The sequence below is a fragment of the Brachyistius frenatus genome, unplaced genomic scaffold (assembly GCF_029030835.1).
Source record: "Brachyistius frenatus isolate BFR_SWC_R1_liver_20210118 unplaced genomic scaffold, ASM2903083v1 Contig_72, whole genome shotgun sequence".
NCBI lineage: Eukaryota > Metazoa > Chordata > Actinopteri > Embiotocidae > Brachyistius > Brachyistius frenatus.
The window spans coordinates 173,225-196,414 of NW_027210671.1; the positions used below are offsets into that span (position 1 = coordinate 173,225).

At 42.6% G+C, this 23,190-nt stretch overlaps 1 protein-coding gene across 2 annotated transcripts in view; it reads left to right on the forward strand.

Moving 5' to 3' along the window:
* The first annotated feature begins 13 nt into the window (after positions 1-13).
* sema6a (sema domain, transmembrane domain (TM), and cytoplasmic domain, (semaphorin) 6A) overlaps positions 14-23,190 on the forward strand; it is a 107,366-nt gene continuing 84,189 nt past the window's right edge. For both annotated transcript variants that reach the window (XM_069707734.1, XM_069707735.1), the window contains exon 1: positions 14-408. The gene's annotated coding sequence lies outside the window, so the exon portion shown is untranslated. The remainder of the gene's footprint in view (positions 409-23,190) is intronic.

Consider the following 23,190-nt stretch of genomic DNA (forward strand, 5'->3'; position numbering starts at 1 on the left):
GTAGCTGGTGGGTGACAGCTGGGATCGCTGCGCTCCGCTCCAGTCTGGTAAGAAGCTTCATCTCCAAATAGGATGACCGTCGGCTTTTGTGGAAGGGACTGCGTTCAGCTCCGTAGCTAGAACTGGGACACCCGGTTGGTTCCGTCCGTTCAGTTTACCTGAGGGGAGTTTAAGAGGCAAAACGTCGTTTTTTCTCTCTCTAGTGTGGATTTCCGATGGATATTCCGATTTGAAGAGGTGTGATTTGAGCGCGGCATGTAACAAAAAGAAGCGCAAGAGAAAAGTAGCGCTCGTATTGTTATTCTGAAACGAGCACCATCCGAACTGCTTTTGAGAGACATATCTCATGGATTACTAAAAGGCACAGCTGTAAAACCACTCCGAGGCATATCCATTCATGAGCTGAAGGTAAGATTTCATTGTTTATTTCAAACTTTATGCGCTTATAGCCTCTACCGGTCCCTCTCCAGCTCCGGAGGTTTGTTTTCTGTACAGCCAGGCTGCAGGGCGACAAGTGCACATGCTTCACGAGGTTATACTTTAACAAGTTACTGTGTTTTCACTTATTTCAACAGCATTCTCAAACTTATACTTAAGAAGCTACCAGTTTTTAAACTTCGTCTGAGAACTGCGATGCTTATATGCGAAGAATACCTCTTGCCGACATAAACAGACCATCATTTCGTGCGTAATCCTTCATATGCTGTTTACCCATATATAATAAAGAAGTGTAAATCTCGGGGGGCCTATTTTGGATCACACTGAATCTAAACACTAAGCATAACAACGTCAGTATAGCCTACAATACCGAGTTGCAGGTACGTGAACGGCAATTAAAAAATGTGCTTATTGGAATTTACAGGACTGGACTGACCGTTGTCCTCCTGGTCCTCGGATTTTTTTTTGCCTCTCCAAAGATGTGAGAAAACTACAGACAGAAACTCACCAGTTGTAGATTTAATATAAAATGAAAAGATTCAGCAATTAATTTAGCTTATTAACATATTAATGCGTGATTTGTTATGAAAACGCGTGACACTGCTTGTCTCATTATCACAGTGCATGACGGGATTTTCATTTGCCATGTATTCAAATTACTTACGATTTTGATTTAAAATAGCAATTTACAGGGAAGAGTAATGATGCAGATTCTGTTTACAATCTCATTTTCATGCTTTCTAAAACTCTTATCTGAATGAGAGGGGTGTGATGTGCTGAGACTTTTTCTCTCTGTGTTACACACATGCACACTTATGCACACACACTTGATTAGGGTGTGTTCAGGGAATTTAAGCTACCAGGCGGGGTGGTCACTATTACTCAAGTCCAAATGATCAATCAAATGTTTGTAATTCTGACCAGGAGCATCTGTCTCAGAAGTGGGTTTGCCATTAGATGAAGAGCTGCTGCACATTACTGCTTAAACAAGCTTGGAGGAAAGATAGAGGCCTCACAAACCACATCCAGCAGCCCGACTGCCAACACCCAGTCCCTCTGTGGTTGCCCCTCTCCTCTCCTCCCCTCTCCTCTCCTCTCCTCTCCTCTCCTCTCCTCTCCTCTCCTCTCCTCTTCTTAGTAAATATCCCCCAGAGGCACTGGGAAAAGGATTTGGAAACTCTAAATGTAGGTTAAAGATTTGGAAGTGTGCAAGGGAGAATCTAAGCACTATTGAATGCACACAGCAAAATATGCCTCTTGTCAGCTGATTTTCAGCAGCAGCACATGGTGTTTTGGAAACATAATTGTAGTAGCAGAGATAGAAAGACTTGACCGACTCTGAGAGGAAAGGGTTTTAGTTCATCTGTTTTTCCTGAAATGACTGGAAATATTTGGTCGTTCTCTGTGCGTGTTGTTTCATCTGTGACCTTATGTTTTTTGGAGTGCGTATAAACCGCTGTGCGAGGGATTACACACAAATCTTAAAAGTGAAATAGCAGAATGTTTTAACATTTTACCACTGTTCCTCCTCAACATTAGCCTCGAGGCATTCCAATGTCCTGGAGGCATTTTTTGAGATGTTGCACAGGCTGTAAATCCCACCACAGTGTTTCATGAAGGCTACAACAACACAAACCAGAGTGATAATCCTGCTGTTAACACTATATACACTGACATGTTGTGGTGCTGATACATGAATTACAGCATGATTACCTTTGTGACAACAGCCTGCCTGTTGTCCTCCTGCAGAAGCTGAATAGAGCGGAGCGACCAGAGTTGTTGCTTGTATTTGGAGCAATGCTCCGTGGAGCGTTTGATCCGCCGATCCCCTAACAATAGCAATGGGGATGGCATTGTGTGTGACTGATGTGAATTTGTCACAGTGTGTGTTTGTGTGTGTGTGTGTGTGTGTGTGTGTGTGTGTGTGTGTGTGTGTGTGTGTGTGTGTGTGTGTGTGTGTGTGTGTGTGTGTGTGAGAGAGAGTTAGTATTTACCTTTTGCCAGCTAAGGACAGATGCACATGCTGCCTGAATACAGTGGCTCTGAATAATTGATAGACGGCTTTGCTCCTATTCAAATGAATTGGCCTTCTATTATAAACAATGAGACCAGTCAGCTGCTGTTAACCACCGGTCCTCATTCAGTCAGTGTCAATACCCGGCATTAAATAGTGTGTGTATTTATGCATATTTTATAAAAGCCATGTTTTATTGATGCACGTCCCTGGTGTGTGTGGGCTGTTTTTTTTTTTTTTTTTTTTTTTTTTTTAAACAATTAGAGTACAAGAAAGCATCAAACCCATCTCACTCATTTGGATGTGATTTATTGATGCTTAACCTATTTTCCCATTTTCACATCTTTCTAAATTGCTGCTGCTTCAATTGCACTACTTTAACGCTAAATGACAAACCTCCTCCGGTAGTGAAACACAGTAGGGGAGAAAAAAATAATCCTGTGTTTGTTTATGTGTTTTTGCACATTTTGTTGTAGAAATGCAGGTCAGCATAATCAAAGAACCTCCTACTTTTATGTCCATCACAGATGTTACATGGCACGTTTTCTGATTTTAGCTGTACTCAAGTTGGCTCTGTTTTCAGATTCAGTGGGAGTCTGCTGTGATTCAGAAGGTGAAAAAAGAAACAGGAAGATAGTCTAACATGCTGTAACAAATTACACAACAGCCCCCTCTGTATGAATATTTTTCTACTTAACCTGCTGCTGCTCCATCTCTCATCATTTTTGTTGGCTATGATTTCTCTGACCCTCTGAAGTTGAATTCATTATTTGATAAATTCCTTTCAGTTTATCTAAGAAAACATACTGAATAATATTATACAGTATGTGAGAGGAGATGGCTGACCTTTGTCTAAATTTTAATTTATCAGCTTTGTTTATATATTTGATTTTCTTACCTGCTCAGCCCATCCTTTCCAGTCAAGTTGGAGCATATCAACCACTGTTTATAAGAGATGATAAATTATATTCAGCCCACTAGAGGCATCTTATATATCACCACACAGTCCAGTCTAGTATGTTCTATTCACAGCATGGCTCATTGAGAATGTAATCGCTCAGTTATCACTTGCTTTTAGCGTGTTGTTCCTGCACACACACGCCTGCATGGATGCACGGCAGTGCAGTTTCCAAGTTTCGTCGAGTTGCTCTGAACTGGCTGCTTTCTCTCACTTAGCCTTCACCCTTGTTGCTCCATAAAAATGACTCCGCAGAGCTTCCATTGAATTAACCAACCATGTCTTAAGCACTCTTCATTACATGAGCATAATTGATTGAGCATGTTTTGTACTGTATGCCAAAAAAGCCAGAGGCATGAAGGACCAAGGAAGCTGGTGTCTGTTGGTGTTTTGGCTGTTGGTCCTTGGCAAGGCTTTGTTGTTAGAAATTAAGTGAATTAGAAAGTGATAGCCAGCCCATCTAGGAGGAGACGGTTGAGGAGCCAAACTTTGCTACATGCTAAATGAAAACCCATTGTTTAAAATCAGCTTATGACATCACGTTTTGTTTTTGCTTTGAATACTTAATATATGCGACATTAACATGTCATAATACCTTTGTCACAGCTGAGTTTGGTTGCCTGTCATTATTCAAATGGAACAGAAAGGAAACGCATTTGCAGGGATAATCCAAAAGCAGCAGGCCTTTGTTTGATTGCCTGGGAGATGGATGAATGACTGGCCTTGAAAAGAGCAAAGTCTTGTAGTACAGATCAGTATGATGTAAATCATGGTACACAGTGTTAAAATATGATGTCCTAGTTCCCATCCTGCTGTTGTGCTTTTACAGGTGAGACAAGCCAGCTGTGAGTCATAGACACAACCACAGTCTGTTAAGACTCATTAGGGCTGCATCCGCTACTGTTGCTGTGGTTGTTTCTGTGGTTGGTCCGCTTGCTTGGAGCCAATAAGGAAGTGTTTGTCATGTGGATGTTAAGCATGAGGAAAACTCTGCCGCCTCTTCATTTGCTCCTTTAGCCCTGAACACTACTGATAATGTATGTGTCTGTGTCTCAGTGTGGTGCGTAAGTCAGACCCTTTCCTGGTTTTCTGTGTTTACAGTGCCACAACGCACAGAGGGCGGCTAATGGTGGGAGGGGGCTTTAGAGTGTGCACTTATTGTGTGTACTCTCTGCGACTATGTGTGCATGTTTGCGTGGCGTTGTTCGAGTGCATCTGTCCCTCCTCCCCAGGCCCCAGCGATTGGCACTGCATCTCTCATCTATTAATCATAGAGAGCGCTTGCTCTCTCATTCCGTTGCCATAGTTTCAGGACCTGAGACAGTGTTGGGGTGCCTGGCTGCCTAGAGAGAGGAAAAGTGAGAGGAAGAAGAGGAGGAGAGGAGAGGAAGGAGGTGTGACTACAGTTTGGAGGAAAGGAAGAAATGATATAAAGCGTGCAGCGTGGGGAAGGCAGAGGAGGAAAAGAGGGGAAGTGAGTGAAAGAGCAAAGGGAGGCTAACACGCCAAACAGGTCCTCACGCTGTGGATGAGAGTGCTTCAAGAACCAAAATGGATTCCATTTTAATCTCAGTGGTGAATTCTCTATCTCCTTCTGTGTGTATCTCTTCAGTTTCTGTCACACAAAACATAAACTGCCCCCACCCTACCCCACCCCCTCCATCTCTCTGCTCCCTCCTTCCTAAAGAGAGCCGAAGAATATTTTCACAGTAGTCATCATCTTGTGAATAGCGTGCTCATGGGGCTGGTGCATCTCCAGCATGTTACAGTACATACAGCTGCTGTTATTTCACCTTGCTCTACAATGGGAAAAAAAACCTTCCACTGAGCTGAGATGGAAGATGGGCTCTGGCCTCCTGTTTCATGCTCAGTTGGATGATTTGATGGTAAATCAGGCTAAATTCATGTTATTCAATAATAGATTACAACAAAAATTGAGCAATGTGGAAATTTCCAAAGCAGGAAAAACCTCTCGCTATCAAGCTTTGTCCCTCACTGCTTGTCTTACTGTCTGTCCTCCTTCTCCGGTTCTGCTTTCTTTCTCTCCACATTTAGATTTTTTCTGCTCTGTGCTGAAGGAATCCTGAACATGCGCTGTTACTTACACAGAAGTGGTTCTTGTTTTGGCTATAGGCTTTGCACCTCCCATATGACCTCATAATCTCATTTGGGTCTTTTAATGGCTAACCGTGCACTAATGTGGTGGTTGTATTATCGCCTTGTCTCATCACATCATACCCTGCTTGTGAGTACTTCCGTTGGGAGTTTTTGGAGAGCTGGCAACTGGCAGCACAGTAATCATGGGATTCTCACTACAGTCGGCCACCTTTCACTCAGATGCGTGTACACAATTACACTCAAACTATCACACGCACACACACAATACACACGACACATTTAAGTGCACACCAATTCATGCAGTAGGGCAGTTTCTTTCACGTCAGTAAGACTGAAGCGTGATAAAGAAAGTATGTCATTGTTGCAGTGGTGCACGCAATGGGTGCCAGTGGGCAGAAACCCAAGAATACCTGATTGTAGAGTACACTGTGTAATTCTCCCTTTGCCATGTATGGACTTTCTGCAGGGGAATTACCATTAGGGGACAGAGGGACAAAGGAAGAAGTGAGAGGGAGTGTTTGCTCTTTGTGCTGATGGCACCGAGGTTCTTTTGTGCCTTTGAAGTGATGGGATTGTAGGTGACATCATAGCGGTCGCATTCTCAGGTGCAGCAGGTGAATTAATCCAGACGGGGGATGGGGTGAAGGGGTATGTGTGTCTGTGTGTGCAAATTCAGCATTTTAATGCTCCTGAGTATCTGTGGAAGAAGGCATGCTTGGCTGCATGTATGTGTGTGTGTGTGTGTGTGTGTGTGTGTGTGTATGTGCGTGTGTGTGCATCAGTCATCAAAGCAGAGGAAAGCCAGTGTGTAAGGTGATCTGTATGCTCAGGGCAGAGCAGCAGTCATACTCTCCCAGAGGCTATAAGCCTCGTTGAATGTGGAACAAGCAGCTTCTTCTCCGGAGCTCTGCTGCTGGTTTCCACACGCAGGCCAAACGAGGCTGGACAGATTCAGTTTATTATCCATGTTTCAGGATTTTCTCCTCAGCAACATTTTGGGTCAAGTTATCTGTCAGCAGGGATGTTGTTTCACATAATTTAATATTGCTTACAAGATCATGATGCAAACATGAATTAGCTGGACATACGCCTGGCAGGAAAAGCTCAGCTTAAACAACTGTCAGCTGATATCCTTGACAGCAAGTAATTTGTAACAACTGTCCTGAGCTCATCTGACACAGGATGATGATCGTAGATTTGCAGTAATTGGCCCTTGGTGAATATCAATTATTTCCATGTGACTATTAAAGTTGTACAATTACCTCTAGTTATTTTGGCACGTAGACATGAAAAAGGAAATATATTTTTATCCTACCATGTGAAAGCAATCAAAACAGAGATGACATTAGTCACTAGAATCCAAAACCTTACACAAACAACATTATCTTCGTTTATATTCACAGCGTTTCTTCCAGCAAATACAAAAATACAGACATGTGCCCCCTTCAGAGTTTGTTTCAACCCTTAAGAAATGATTCTTCTGCTGGTCACAGTGGCTTGCAGACTACAAGTGAATCCCCGGAGGGTCCTCTATTTCAGAATCCAATCAGGCAGAACTCTGAACAATATTACCTCTGTGTGTGTGTGTGTGTGTACATTTATTACATAGCTAATGAACAAATTGCAGCCATGTGGCAAGGCCTGGTGGTGTGGCTGTTGACCCCCCCCTCCCCCTGCCACCTTTACACACACGCACACACACACACACACACACACACACACACGCACGCACGCACGGACGCACACACACACACACACACACACACACATACACAGGCTCAAACACAGGCTCACACACCACACACACAAACCAGCCAGTGCCTTACTTCGTTCCTCTTTACACCACAACACACGCACACACACACACACACACACACACACACACACACACACACACACACACACACACACACACACACACACACACACACACACACACACACACACACACACACACACACACACACACACACACACACGTATGCCTTACCACAAGGCTTCCAGTGTTCTTGGCCTGTCTGTCCATCAGCTCATGCAGAGCGCTGGGCTGGGAGTACTTATCATCACTCTGCTGAGTGGAGGCCTCACAAAGGCCCACTCACATCACACACACACACACACACACACACACACACACACACACACACACACACACACACACACACACACACACACACACACACACACACACACACACACACACACACACACACACACACACACACACACACACACACACAGTTCAGTCAGCACAGGGAGACGGCTCGGTATAGTCAGGGCTGCTGGACTGATTAAATGTATGGTGTGACAGCAGCCTGAGTTGACACTGGGAGGAAGAAAGCCTAATAGGCAAATGAAGAGACAAACTGGCAGGTAGACAGGTAGGGAGGCAATCCTATCTCCATTGAAATACATTGAAATACTTTTCATTTGCCAAATACCTTGTGGAAGAAATGTAATTGAAGCCTAAATTTAAATTAATGGTGTTTTGTTTTTGGTTTTTTTGCAACCAAGAAAATCAACATTTATATACTGCACGGAAGTTACCGAAAGAAGGTGATGGTGAATGATGCAAAGCCAAGATTTTGAAGCCAGCATCAAGGATCAGCTTCTGTAGCACACGTGATGTAAGGTTTAGGCTACGAAACACGTAACAGTTAAAACTCATACTTCATGTCAGCTGACTTCCAATACCATGCTTTTAGCAAGTCCAAGTTGCCTAAAGATAACTATCAAAATGTTAAAGTCAAAGTTCAGCATTTGCTTTTAAGCTAAATGTCAGATGAAAAAAAACAACTCCATTCTCAGGTGTGCAGTAAAAAAGAAGGTAGACCCAGCTGGTTGCTTTGCTTAGCACAAATACTGAGAATATGAGAAACAGCCTGACTGGCTCTCTGACAAGGTAACACAAATTAATTTAAACTTTAGAAAAACATTAGTGTCAAAATAATGAATCATGTGCCTGACCGTTTTGTTGCCAGGAGGAGTAACTAAGCCAAACACTTTGTTTTGTGTACAGGTTAACAAACAAAATATAATTGTGAGAGCCTTATGAGGTGCTGTTTGTCAGATTTGGTTACAGTATTTTTGATAAACTAACTAGCTGCTGTAGAAAGTAAATAAATGCATTTATGAAAATATCAAACCATTCTTTTATTTATTTGTCAAGATACAAACATCCAGTTTCAAATCACTGACATTACCTCTTTATAGAAATGTTACACAAGTAAAAGCTTCTTACAAAACATATGTGTTAGTTAAAATTAGTTGTATAGAAATATAATTTGTAGGAGACAGGAGGGATAATTTTGGAATATAGACAAACGGCTGACAGTCAGACAGTTATGCAGATATCCAGTAGGTTAGAGGGCTTGGGGGAATGCACGGACTCACGGAGGTAGCTGGGATATTAAAGAAGACAGGTGGAGTGGAGCCTGTCAAACAGGGTAAAAGAAAGAGCCTGGACGGTTAGCAATGGAGGCAGGCAGTGAGGCTTTGACGCACACAGAGCAAAGAAACTCAGCGCATCTCCTTTTCAAAATAAATTCTTGTGAAAATAAATAATATTTCACCTCGCCCCATCCATCCCCCTTTAATCTGGACAAAAGGGGGTTCAGTATGTGAGCAGGTAATCAGGCAAGGAGGTTGATAGACAGGAAGAGTGACAAGCTGTGAGGCAGGAAAAGAGAAGTTGTGCCATGCATGATAATGTATTCATTCATCCCCCCATTCTGATAATGTTCCCAGCATGCTTGGGTTGATTCATTCATCACAGTCAACTGGGGGCCTTTTTACATTATTTGTTAAAAAGACTATTTGCTTTTCTAAACCTGTTAAGGTTTGCTGACTGGATTATTCAGAAGGTGAATGCTTCTATAGTTTGTGAAGGTGTGCGAGACTCTGTGCATGAATTCCAGCTTCTGTCTTGTTTGTGTATCTATGCACTCTTGCATAAATTAGTGTGTGTAGAGACTGAGAATTCTGCAATGAGGCCTGTTTTGGTCTGGGAGTAGTTTGGTTTGATTGGGCAGTGCAGCAGCTGCATACTGAAATGTTGTGTCTTTTGATCTACTCCCATCCTAAACTAATCTTGGTCCATCTCATCTGTTTCACTGATAACTTCTCTCTATGTTCTGCTTGTGGGATCTGTTTAATTCCGTCCAAAAACAACAACAAATGTTCTGTTTATTGATTGTGGTATTATACAGCAATTGAACTCTTGGTTATTTAATTGAATTTGGAGTCTGAGTGAGGAGGCATGGCTTTGTGCCCAGCTCCTCTGAAGAGTTTGACGAGTCAAAACTGGTCAAACATCCTCACAGAGAATTATTCTTGTTTTCTTTTGGAAGATTATTAAAATCATTTTTTTCAGTATTAAACCCTGTTTGCATAGAGGTTTTAAACTGCTGTTTCCAGCTGCTCAACAGGTAGGAAAAACAGAAGACAGCCAATTCATTAGTCACCCTCTTCGGTTTCTCTCCTCCTCCCTGTCTTGCTTTTTCCTTTTGTGCGGGTTTGTGTCATAGTGCATGTGAGATCTAGTAATGTTAGCTAGTCTAGTAATGCTACCCTGGTAACCAGATAGGAACACTGGGTGGCAGGTGAGACTATCTGGATCGACTGTCTGTTAATCATTTACATGGGGTAGGTGGGTCTTCTAAACAAGGAATGGCTCTTTTTACAACTTTGCGTGACTGATTTAATTTCTTTTAGTGATGTTTTGTGTTTCGTTTTTAATGCATATTCATATCAGGAAATTGTAGTGCTCTTGATCAGGTGTTCAGCTGGTTTTAAACTTGTATTAAAAGGTTAAATACACTGGTAATTACAAAAATCACAGAGTTTTAGAGCATTATTTTTTGCTTCCTCCTAAGTTATTAAAGAAAGCAGTGGTGCTATGACTGAGTGTGTGCAGAAAGGAGACTCGTGCCTCTACTACCCAGTCTCCATCTTGACTTTACACTGCAAAATTACACTACATTACATCACACATGACAACAAAGAAATCACAAAGCCAGGAAAGGAGGTGGGATGAATCTTTGGAGGTGTAGCTCTGACCTAGATAAGATTGGGAGTTTGGTTGTGTTGAGCTGATCCTGTGCTGTAGGCCTATTGTTGTCATTCGGTGTGTACCTGATGACTTTGATCTTCATCTTTCCCCCATGTGGAGCTGGATTTCGCCTTCCTCTTCAGTCCTGTGAGGTGCAGTCATCCAGGGCCAGCCGAATTCCCTGCAGCAGACTGGTTGATTGTTGCAGACTCTATCTAGAACAAACAGCTTTTCATGCAGCCAGCTGATAAGATGGGACATGGTGGTGTGTTCACTCTGGTGCCGCTGCAGCAGTCATTTGTTTCACATATTAACAGGTGAAGGACTTTGTGTGAGCTTGCAAGTGTGTTTGTCTGTGAGTGAGTGTATGTTTGCTTTGTGTTAGTCAAGCTGCGTAACTCTGGTGACCCAGACTTTAGTAAATGATCAGTCACAGACAGACAAAGATATTTGATGTCATTACAAAACTGTGAAGAATGAGGATGTTGTTACCAATCATTGGATCATTTATGTGTGTTTACATATGTACACATGCACTTCTCACACACACACACACACACACACACACACACACACACACACACACACACACACACACACACACACACACACACACACACACACACACACACACACACACACACACACACACACACACACACACACACACGCCCTCAAATGCAGACACATGCACAACCAAACACATATGTGAACTCAATAGAGAAAAGCCTAAAGCTGATAAACCTGTGACAGCTGAGCAAGTGAATGAGAGATTTGAAATACATCCTCAAGTTAAATTTAATGCACAGATGGGATTCCATCTTTTTCCTGTGACCTTAACATAGCTACACGCTTTGAGTTGCACACATCGGCTGTAACTTTGCGCATATGTGGTGCAGTCGTGCTTGCCATTTAAGCACCACGTTCAAGCATGGTATTTACATTTTATGGAGGCAACTCATTCACCTATAGTGTAACATGCTCACAATTTCATATTTTAAATATTTTATAGTTCATATTTCATTACGGCATGCTGATTACAGAGGGCCTTTTCACTTTTACTTTACAGCAGCATCTCAGTCCTTGTCTGTAAGAAGCAGCCTACGTGGCCTCAATTACCTGGGGAGGCCGTATTTCTTACCTCCACCGCTTACATAATAAGGCATGACTTTCTATTCGAGTGCTCTCATTTTCTGTCCCACCCTGGAGGCAGTCAGATAGTTATTCCTTCATCACGGTGATTTCCACGCTTGTAACAGCAGGCTAATTACTATAGTAAATACTGCCTGGGCTGTGACTCCAGCGTCAACTGAATGGAAGGGGAGAGCACACGGGAGTTGCTTTTAATTAATTAATTGTTTTTTGAAGTCCTCTGCGAATGATTGGAGTCAGTTGGACACAACAGAGGAAAAGTGGCGCTATTTTTATCCAGAGTACCGGCCTGGATAGCAACAGAGAGTCTCAACCAGTTAACATGCTGGTGGAGTGAGCAAACTTTGGGAAGGTACTAAGAGGCAGTGGCAGAGCTTCATTCAATTTAGGATAATCCAAAAGGAACAAAGTCTCCCATTCAGTTCTGACTGAGCAATTTCTCATCCGCTGTTTATCCTTAATTTCTTGTGCCACTATATTGAGATTAAATAAAGATTGTGGTCGGGGGAGATATCGATTTTACTGGCTAGAATGTTAGCCGATTCTCAGGAGCTTTTTATAGCCATTAGCAATGGTTATTCATTCCCTGGGATGCATTGTGTTACATCTAAGGAGGGTGCAGAAGCGGATGGCAGGATTGTAATCAATAGAAGCATTAATACCGTTTTTGCCCTGTGTGTCTTTCCTCTTCTCACGGATGACTGCTGCCTTCCTCTTTTAGACCAAACCGCTGTCATCATGAGTTCAGCTCATGGTTCAGACGTCCTTAAATACCGTCATCATAAGATGTGGTCATAAGAGTGCAGCAACAAAACCATAGTGGGAAGGTTAGTCACAGGAGCAGCTTGCTGGCTACAGTAGGCCTACCATATGCTTCAAGTAAACAGAGCTAAAAGGAGATATTATTCTCAGTGGGACATAATGAAGAGCTGAATGCAGAGAAAAGGGGAGGGAACCCGACAAGTGAAGAGGCTTTGGTTACCCTTTTAACTGATAGCTATCTCTCAAACGGACAGAGAGGAGCGCACCTGTATTGCAGCCATTTGTATAAGGGAACAAACAGTGTATTTTATTACCTGTCAGATGATGTAACTTTATCCACCTCTGAGGAGTTTCATGGTGGAGTTTGATGAACAAATATGTGAGAGATAACAAGCTTTTGACAAGCTTTTATGGCAATATGACTGTTATCTGGAAATTGTAGATGGTTTATATAAAGTTATACTCACACACATCCATATACCAACACTTGCACACAAGGATGCAGGTGTGTGTGCACACAGGAAACCATGCACTGCACACATAACCTCTCAGTGTCACGCATGTATCCACACGTTGCCTCAGGTTCAAGACACGCTATGCTAAAGGACTGGTGTGCGTATGTGTCCCTCTCTGGTATCTACTATCAGGGTTTTGGGCTGGATTCTGTGGATCAGGTGTCGGTGGGTCAGGCATGGCTGGGAGTCAGATGACTTTGTGGTCAGATGAAGATGTGATCTATGAGAAGCCGGATTCTCTGACTCAGGTTTTCTTTGTTTTTGTTGGCGTCAGATGCCTGCCGGAGTCCGCAGTTTAATGATGAGAAAGGGATCAGCTGGGAAGTTAGGACTGGGACTGAAACAATTATTGGATTAATCTGTTCGGTGACCCACTGAAAATTAACTGACAACAACCCGATTATCAATTAACCATTCAAGTCTTTTAGACCGGCTAAAAGCGTCTCTGTTATGAGGATGTGATGCTTTTGTTTGTCATATATGATGGTGAGTTTCTGGACTTTTATATATCAATATACTGAAATACATCACCTCAGTTTGTGGGAATATACAAATGGTGTTTTTTTTTTTTTTTTTTTTTTTTACTGTTTTCTGACATTGTATGTTGACGATACTGGACATTTACATTGTTTTGATGAAATCATTTTATTCAATTTACTAACTTTTCCAAAAACAAACTGATCAGATAAATAAATTAAGTGAGCTGTATTTCCAGAAATTGTCCTAAATTACAATATCCATATTATTCTCATCAATATAATAAGATAAAATTGATTGAGATAGAAGCTTTTTTCCATATTGGGCTCTCATAGTGCCACAGTGGTATATCAAACATAATAAATGTAATGTCTTTGTCACTAAGAGACTAGTAAACCTCATACATTTAACACAAATGCTATATTTCTTTGGCTTGACTCCTTTTGGCACCAACGCTCGCTACAACTCAACTGGGAGCTTTAAAACAAGGTATATTACAATATGGCTGCATAATATAACACTTTGTCACACCATCTGTTGTTTCCAGTTTCTTTTATTTACAATATGTTCATTAATGTGAACATCAGAGTGCGGCCAAACTAAGAACACCGAGTCATGGTTTCTAACAGCATGAACATGTCCTCAATTACTGATTTTTGGCAGTGCGGTGAATGTTGCACTTCTTCCTCTTTGTGATGTGCAGAAAAGACGTGTCACTGTGGTGTGGATAGATGTGATGGCAGGGTGTTTCCTGTATTGAAACACACCATAGATCTGGCTTGTCGTGTTTAAACCGAGAGGAACATGACTCCATTGAGTGGCGTTGAGTGTTCAATCGAACCTATCTGATTGTGTGCCTGCCCACCCACCCTGCAGGCCCAGGATGTAAGCCATAAGCTATAGTGGTCGATCACAAAGAGCCATTCAACACAACCTTGTCTCCAAAACAGATCAAATGTGTAGATAAGACAAACAAACTTGTGTTGGGTGCCTGACCAAATCATGATATTTCCCCCATCACTGTTTCAGTCAATACGGCTGTTCTTTTGAATGGAGCATGTCTGTTCTCGCAGCCTTTAAGCTATAGAAATGCAGAGAAAAGTATCAGGTCACGAGAAAAGCTGATCTACCAACCTGCAGGTAGATCAGGAGATACTACTCTCGGTTTATCCTTGTGCACATACACATATTCTGCCATGGTAAAACAAGACAGGAGATTTTAGTGGCATCTCTGATTACAGTTGCTGTGCTGGGTTTTGCATGGAAATTTCAAACAGTGAAACACGAGATGTTTCATTCAATTTCTGTTGATTGTTTTTAGTTCTTGTCGTCTTTTCTTGTCAGAACTGCACAAATTCTTGTTCAGAAGAGCATGTTTCCAAGAAAAGGTCCAACTTCTACTTGGTTCTTTGAAAAGCTTTCCTTAACTGAGGGCAGTTGAATTAGAAATGTGTTGTAGTGATCAGCAGGAGTAGCAAAATTAACAATTTATTTACAGGAAAATGTCAGAAACTGCTTTTAAAATATAGAAAAGAACGAGAAGTACCGATTTTCTTCCTTCTTAAAGATGTCAGCTGTTGACATACTGTACTGTTTCTGTGTGGAGGAGGTGGATGAGGAGAAATAGATCTGCCTTTGGTGGAGGTTGGTCTCTCAAGTGCACAGTGTGGTGCTCTTGTAGTTGAAAGTGTGTGCATGTTTTTGTGTGAACATGCATGCGAGTGTGTGTACATCAAAGTTTTTGTTTCATGTTTCGTGTTCTCTGTATTCGTGCCCGCCCCTGCTGCGAGCTTGTGCGCACTTTAGGTGTGCGCGAGCGAACGTCTCTGCTGCTCCGCTGACCCCTCGTGAAGTAAATATTGCAACTCTGGGAAAGCAGAGCCAGGCGGACCGGGCCAGAGTGGCTGAGGCAAAACAGGGCAGACAACCTGCACACAGACCCTTCTTTATTCCCCATTAATAACACGGTTCCATGAAGGGCAGCCTGAGGCCACAGAAGGTCTGTCAAGGTAGTTCATTGTGCGGTAGGAAGTGAGTTGTTCATATGGTAATAGCTGCTGAAGCGGGTTCCTTCAAAGCCTGTTTGTTTTAGTGGAACTTGTAGTCACTCAGTGAGGAAGACTGGATGGAATGTGACAGGCTGCACTGCTGTTTAGTTACTGTAGCTTAATTGACCCTGAGAAAGGCGAGTGAAGGCGGGCGGAGAAGGAGGAAGAGGAGGAGGGTGGGAGAAGGGTTAGAAAGAAATAGAGGAAGAGGGAGAAACGGACGGAGCAGTGGGGGGCGAAAACAGAAAAAGCGAAATTGGGCGAGACAGAGGGAAAGAAAGGAACGAGAGGATGCTTCATTACGGCAGCAGCAGCTCTCCACTGGAATCTGTTTAGTCAACAGGAAAAGTCTTTTTTGGTGGATGCACAGCACAATGAGATGGATTCTTCTGAAGTCCCCTTTTTTACTAATGAGCCAACTTGTCCAGAATCATCATCTTTCTAATTATTTACTTCATTTTTATTTACGGTTTCCATTTATGGTTTGCCTATTTATTGCTTGCTGATCCGCTGTTTTATTTTCTGGGTCAGGGAAAAGCTGAGTCTTGTCTTTTCTCATTAAGCTACATTAAGATAACAGTCGAGAAGATGTTGTGGCTCAGCAGGGAAACATATTGGAACATTTTTACAAAATAGGGAGTTCTTCACCTACATAAGATCGTGGTTCTGTGTATGCTATAGTAGAGAGGAGCTTTAATGTCCTCAGGGGGGCAACGTGGCTCACAGACAGCAATCAATAGTAGTAAATATAGAAAATACAACAATAAATGAAAACACCAGCAAACATAAAAGACTGTTCATCACAAGAACAAGAGTATACAACACTGCTGTCGGGGACCAGGGGACATTGTGATGCACAGAAGAAAGAAAAAAAAACCTTCACACTGCTATTTAGTCCCCAGTCGATAACGTTTTGACCACAAATGGTCTCCTCAAATTATCTTCCTCACCTGCTGCATAAAACTTCTGTGGTCAAAACATTGTCATATCCATCTAAAGTTAAAGTATAACTGGGAACAAAAAAACAGTGGGTGTTTTTTTCATAGTTTTGTGGTAATTATTGTTAAACAACATCTTCAAAAAACATAGTGTGTGTGTGTGTGTGTGTGTGTGTGTGTGTGTGTGTGTGTGTGTGTGTGTGTGTGTGTGTGTGTGTGTGTGTGTGTGTTGTGTGTGTGTTTGTGTGTGTGTGTGTGTTTGGGCCACCTGAAGCAGCAAACACTGGAAACAGGCCAAATCCCCTTTTGTTTTAAAAGGAGTTAATGGAATTAAAAACCTCATGTACCTGCTGGTGTTTCCTCCAGGGAGGTAAAACTTCTATCATGATGGAAATAAATTAATTATTTGAATATATACTTCAGCAAAAAAAAAAAGTTTTATGAGTCATTACAGTCTTTTTTTCTCTCTGTTAATAATGTACCCGCTGAGATCATTAAAGTTTAATCTTATGTTAATGTGTATTCAGTTTGGGCTGCACCAGGATTGATCTCTTCGGAAGAGCTGTTTTTGATAATACTTTATTTGTTTTCAATTTACAGATTCAATGTCAAGCTGTTTCTCTTTCTAAAGAACACAAAGTGTTCGATGGACAGAAGTGTGTGTGTGTGTGTGTGTGTGTGTGTGTGTGTGTGTGTGTGTGTGTGTGTGTGTGTGTGTGTGTGTGTGTGTGTGTGTGTGTGTGTGTGTGTGTGTGTGTGTGTGTGTGTGTGTGTGTGTGTGTGTGGGTGGGTGTGTGGGTGTGGATGGGTGGGTGGGTGTTTCACTGTCTGACGTTCCCCTGAAGCCATTACTAGGTGGGTCTAATCTGACAGATGTAATGGATGAAGCTACACACACACACACACACACACGCACACACACACACACACACACACACACACACACACACACACACACACACACACACACACACACACACACACACACACACACACACACACACGAACTTGTTGTGCCTGTCCTGTATTGCCATGCCACCTTACACTCTGATCTTTCTTTTACTCAAACACCAAAACATCAGTTCAAAAAAGACAGGCAAGGCCACAGGCAAAGACAGAGCGAGTCAGATAGCCTGTCTTGTCCCATTTTTCTATCTCCTCTGTGTGAAATCTCTCTTCTGTCTCCACTCTGTCCAAAGGTTATGAGCTAATCAAAAATGTAGAGACCTCTGCAGACCTTGGTCAGCCTCCCCATTATTTGGGTTAAAGCCGAGCCGCAATCGGTGGAGCTATTTTAAGGCGCTGGCTGCTGCTTGCCCTGTACTTCCTATATCTCTCAGTGGGAACACGGAGTCATTGATCTATTGCCTAGCAGCCCTCCTGCACACCTCTCCCCCCCACCTCCCCCCTCAGTGAGAGCTCACAAAGCATCTCTACCCTGCAGCTTTCACCTTCAGATGGCACACCAGCTATACTGTGAGGTAATAAAATATCTGTGTGAAAGAAGACCATGTGAAAATGCTTTTAAGTGACATCGTCAGCCTCGCATCACAACAGCCCGAACCCCAGCTGTGGTTTCTGTTTTGTGTTTGGTACACAGAGGTGGTGAATTGCAGTCCATAAATTACAGACCTGGAGACCCTTGCCCTGTGAAACAATTGGGAATAGAAAAGTATTCCTCAGGTATGTGAACTGAAACAAAGATAAAATGCTGCCTGACTCCTCAGCCAGGCATTAAATAGCCTGGCAGAGCACTATTGCTGATGATGATGAACAAAGAGCCCATGTGCCTCTTTTGGAGAGTAGATATTTTTCAGTATTCAGTTTCTCTGTGTTGCTGCTGCTCTGACAGGAGCTTTAGTTTAGTTTTTTTAATGAAATTACTTTTTGGAGTGGATCATTTAACTGAAGCGTGACTTTATATGTGTTCTGTATTCAATAACCTTTTTACAGCACTTGGGATTGGAAGTTGTTTGTATGGAAAATATACAGTGAAACTGAATTATGATTTAGGAAAGTTTGGACACATTCAACTTTGCGTAAAATGATCTCATAAGAGATTATGATTGTATCATAATCATGCTTGATGGCGGGTTATTTGCTATATTTTTTAAATGCAAGCTTCACCTGTCCTGACTTGTCAGTTCATTGGACAGGAGGATGAACTGCAGGAGGAAGGATTGCTGGAGATAACTGGAGATAACTCATGTTTACAAATGTTTCACATTCATCTTCCTCTCTGTCTGAACTCCCGTCTCGCTCTGTTTCTCTTTCCTCTTGGGTTAAACACTTTAAGGTCTCCGCCAATGGTCAGTCTAGAAAAGGTGAGAAGAGAAAATGGCACATTTAATCCCAGAGTATGTGTGTGCGTGTGCTAATTAGTGTGTACAGAATTAGTGTGCTTTAGTCAGGGTGAGCGACAGACTGTCTGTGTTCAGCTTGGCCCCCTAATCTCTCATAAAAAGTCAATACAATTTAACTGTTTTCCGAAGAGACACGGAGACTCAAGGGATGTTTGAGTGTTAGGTTAGTTGAAAGGCGCAGGCTAAGAAATTCAGACAAAATTCTCTTGAGTCTGAGTTGAGATGTATTGACTATGGATAATTTTGACTCATGAAAGCATTTACTAAAACTACAGGCAGGGAGAAATTTGCCTTTTAACTGCTGGTATTGAAATTGATATCATCAGAAGGCTTTCAAAACCCCTTTCCCCTAAGAACTAATCTAGTACCAGTACAGAGCAGGGGGAGGGGTTCATAGATGTGATAATACAACTATTGAGACATCTCGTCACTGTGACATGTGTTTTGGTTCACCAGCAATCAGGGTTGAGCATTCAAAGGTCCCCCCCCTGCGCTGATTCAGTCACCACTTCAGTTTACATAGCCTGTCCCTCCGTCTTGGGTTCCTGCCGCAGACTTTCCTGCTATGTCTTTGTTTGTTTTGGTAATGGATCCAAGTTGCTATTGTTGCTTATGTCACTTGGTGATTGATGAGAAATATTCAACTTCTCTTAACCCCCCCTTCCCCTCTCAACGCCATGCTTGTATACCTTCCAGGATGAACACACAGCAAGAAGAACAAGTTCCATCCTATTCTCCTGACAAAGTGACTCACTGGCATCCGGATGCTTGCCTTTTTGCACCAGCGGGCCGTGCCTTTAAATCAAGAAGACCTTTCTGAAAACAAGGTTGAATCTGTGTGGCTATGACAGTGCAGCCTCCAAAGGGAAGGCTGAGATTATATGCGTGGACGGTTTGGGGGTCTCTCTATTCATCGACCATGTCACCCCATGGGGGAGGACTAATTGGTGGCCCCAGAGAGCCCCCCGTTTTGTCTCCACTGCTCACAAAGGCATCGGGGTGCGGTCACCGTGGAGGATGGAGGGGTGGAGGGGAGCAGCAGTAAGGATGGAGAGAAGAGCAGGTTTCCCATAGACTAGTTGGCTGGGATGAACTGGAGAGGGGGGGCCTCACCACTGGGTTGCAAGAGGACATGACACACTCATTCACTCATCCACTCACTCATTCATCCACTCACACATATACACTCACTCAGTGGGGGATTCTGGTGCCAGTTGCTGGCCTCCTCCTCTACAAATGATCCAAGGCTGACCCACATAGTCAGCCATGTGTGAGGCTTCCCTTTATCCCGCAGCCCAGTTGAAACATTGAGTTATGGGTGTTCTCTGGTGCTCCCTGCCTTCTCGGCTGGGACTGCACTGGGGCCCCATGTGGGACGACATTGTTCACCCCGACCCAATGACAATAAAGCTGTTGGCTGGGCTGAGAGAGAGAAGGAGGGAGAGAAGGAGGGGGGAAAGATGGGTAGAAGAGGAAAAGAAAGAAGGCGACAGCGAGAACTAGATTGAGATGGACAGAGTGAATAATTGAGAGTGGAAGGGGATGGATGAGCGGTGCAGATGGAGTGATAGGAGGTATAGAAAGTGTTTCTGGTAAAAGAGACAGAGAGAGATTGCTTCTTTGGTAACAGAGCAAGGGAAGAGATAAGAAGTTGAGATGACAGAGGTGAAAGGGGAAGAAAAGATTGGCATGAGAGATACAAAAAATTAAATAAACAGTGAGACAGTAAGACAGATGGTGAGATCGACAGCGAGCAAAAGACTGAGCCAGTATGAGAAAGTATTGATCGCAGTGTGTGCTGGGTGTCTTCAGCTGTCGTAGCTGGATCCAGTGCGAGGTCGTTAGTGTCTGCGAAGCATGGAGCCATGGACATTAGTGGCTCTTTAACAAACTCTGTATTGATTGGGACTGAGGGGAAGACTTACATGTATACCAAGGGATAATGTCCTGTATGTAATTACCACCATGGCTCTGATAGTGACATTGCGCAGGACATTAGGGTAGGAGTAAAGGGGGGAAACCATCAGTTCCAATAAGAAAGATGTTCATTTTTTTTCAAAGTAAAAACCTTAATTTGATAATTTCACTCCCGGCAGGTTTTATGAGCCTTTTAGCCTGTTTGACCTCACCAATATTTAATCTAGATTCAGGCATTTATGTGGCTAAAAGCAGCTGATAAAGCTAAAACTAATAGTTTATCTTAAAGGCATAAAAAGGATAAATCAGAGTATTGGAGCCACGAAGGTGACATGGATCATTTAATTTGTTCCCATTCTCTTCTCGCTCCCACCGTTTCTCCCTCTCCGTTTGACCGTGATTAGTGGCTGGACTGGCTCTCACACAGAGCTATATAAATGACAAATGACTTTGAAGCTAATCAAGTGATTGTGGTGATGATGACTGAGAGAAAAGTGTTGCCTCACATGGAGCGCTGCAGGTCAAGCACACACAATTCAAATGTGTATATTTTCAGATGTTTTAGGAAGTGATGTTTTTCATGTCTGCTGACCTGATATTTCACTGAAGCTTCATCCATTATGAAAGAAATTGTTTCGTAAAAGTCATGTAACGTGATGCGTAGGGTAGGAGTCATCTATGTTAAGTGTAGCACCTATGCAAATGTACATGTACACGTGCCAGCATAGACACACACCCACACACAGATAAGATGTTTACATTACCCAAGACAAACAGATCCATCTGTCACATCTCTTTCCCGAAGTTGAGCTGTTTGGTTTTGACATTTCGCAGCATTGGTATCCATAGATAGAGATGAAAGATTCTGCTGGATCGAATAATAAAAGCTGCCGGTTCCAGGCAGCTGATGTGTGTCAGCTGTCTTGTTTTTGTTACATCTGGGGAGATTAAACACTCGTTCACATTGGACAGTAAAGTCTCTGTGGAAGTACGAGACTGCATCTTTAACAGAGTTTTGTATCAAAGGCTTTGTTGCAGTTAATTACTCGTAGCATTAAAGAATGTATGACTACGTACTGATTTACAGGCTTTTGGTGTACTTCAATGAGATGCAGGCACTTTTATGTTGTTTTATTAAAGTAATGTTTTTATTCACGCCTCATATTCCTACTTTTATTTAACTTACCACCTAATGACTTAAAGAATTATGCAGCTCTCACTCGATGTGTGTGTCAGGGTAGTCATTGATCAACAATATTCATATGCATCTTGCAGCACACACACACCACACCGAACCAGTAGCAAGTCATCAAAAGCATCGACTAAAGTGCTGTGTGTCGGCAGCACGCTCACTTCTGGAACCCATTTTAGAGTGGGGTAAAACCACATGAGAGGTCTGCCCCTATCCTTCCACCCATACCCCCACCCCCTTTTTTTTTTCATCCCTGCTTCCTTCCCTCCACTGCTGTTAGAAGATTAGACAACTTTACTGGATCTTATAATCAGAGATGTCAACCACAGATGAAAATGCCCAGCCAAATGCAGTTTGATAGCTCACAAGAAGAGAGAGACATATGCAGGTCATTACGCCTTTTCCTCAAAGACAGCTGCCGCCTCTGGATCTCAGGACTCCCTGAAAGTCTCTGGCATAAATGGAAGGTAATTACCATATCAGAGATCAAGACTCTGGGCTCTGACACCACTTTTTCAATTACTCAGAAAGGTTGTTAAGATGCAAATTCAACAAAATGGCTGAAACCCCCAGAGAGGGATACAGTTTCACACCCGAAGCTGCTTCTTGAGTTTCTTAGCTCATCACATTTTGACAAACAAAGAGAGAGAGAGAGAGATGGGTGGGTGGGTGGGGGAGGGAGGGAGGGGGGCAGGCGATCTATAATTCATTCTATTCGTTGGTGTGACAACCCAACATCTCATCTGAGCATAAACTTCTCTTAATTGTATATTCCTTGGCAGAGGGTTTTCATTTTGAAGCATGCAAAATTACCCCATTCAATCTAGATTCAGGTCTATTTTTGTGTTGGCATCGTGCATAAAGTTTAAAAGTTTAAATCTGGTGCTTATTTTTTGGAAGAGGAAATGCCTCTTTCATCAAATATGGACAAAAAAGTTACCGTGTCGTGAAATAATGATCTACATTTCCTCTAAAACTTTGTGTTTCCTCACTGTTGCATGTGAACTCGCCAGTACGTTTGTTTTCAGAGTTCTAATATTTGGATTTCTTGGATGATATCTTGTAGTGCAGATGAATTATGCAGCAGCAATGTACAGAATGGTATCGTATGTCTTGCCATCGTTATGCAAATCTGGGATTCTGCCTTGAGCACAATCTCAGAGGAAATGATGCATAGTATATGTAAGGGAAGATGCCGGAGAGATAATACACAAAATGCATTTATTCATGATAAACTGAAAAAAAGAT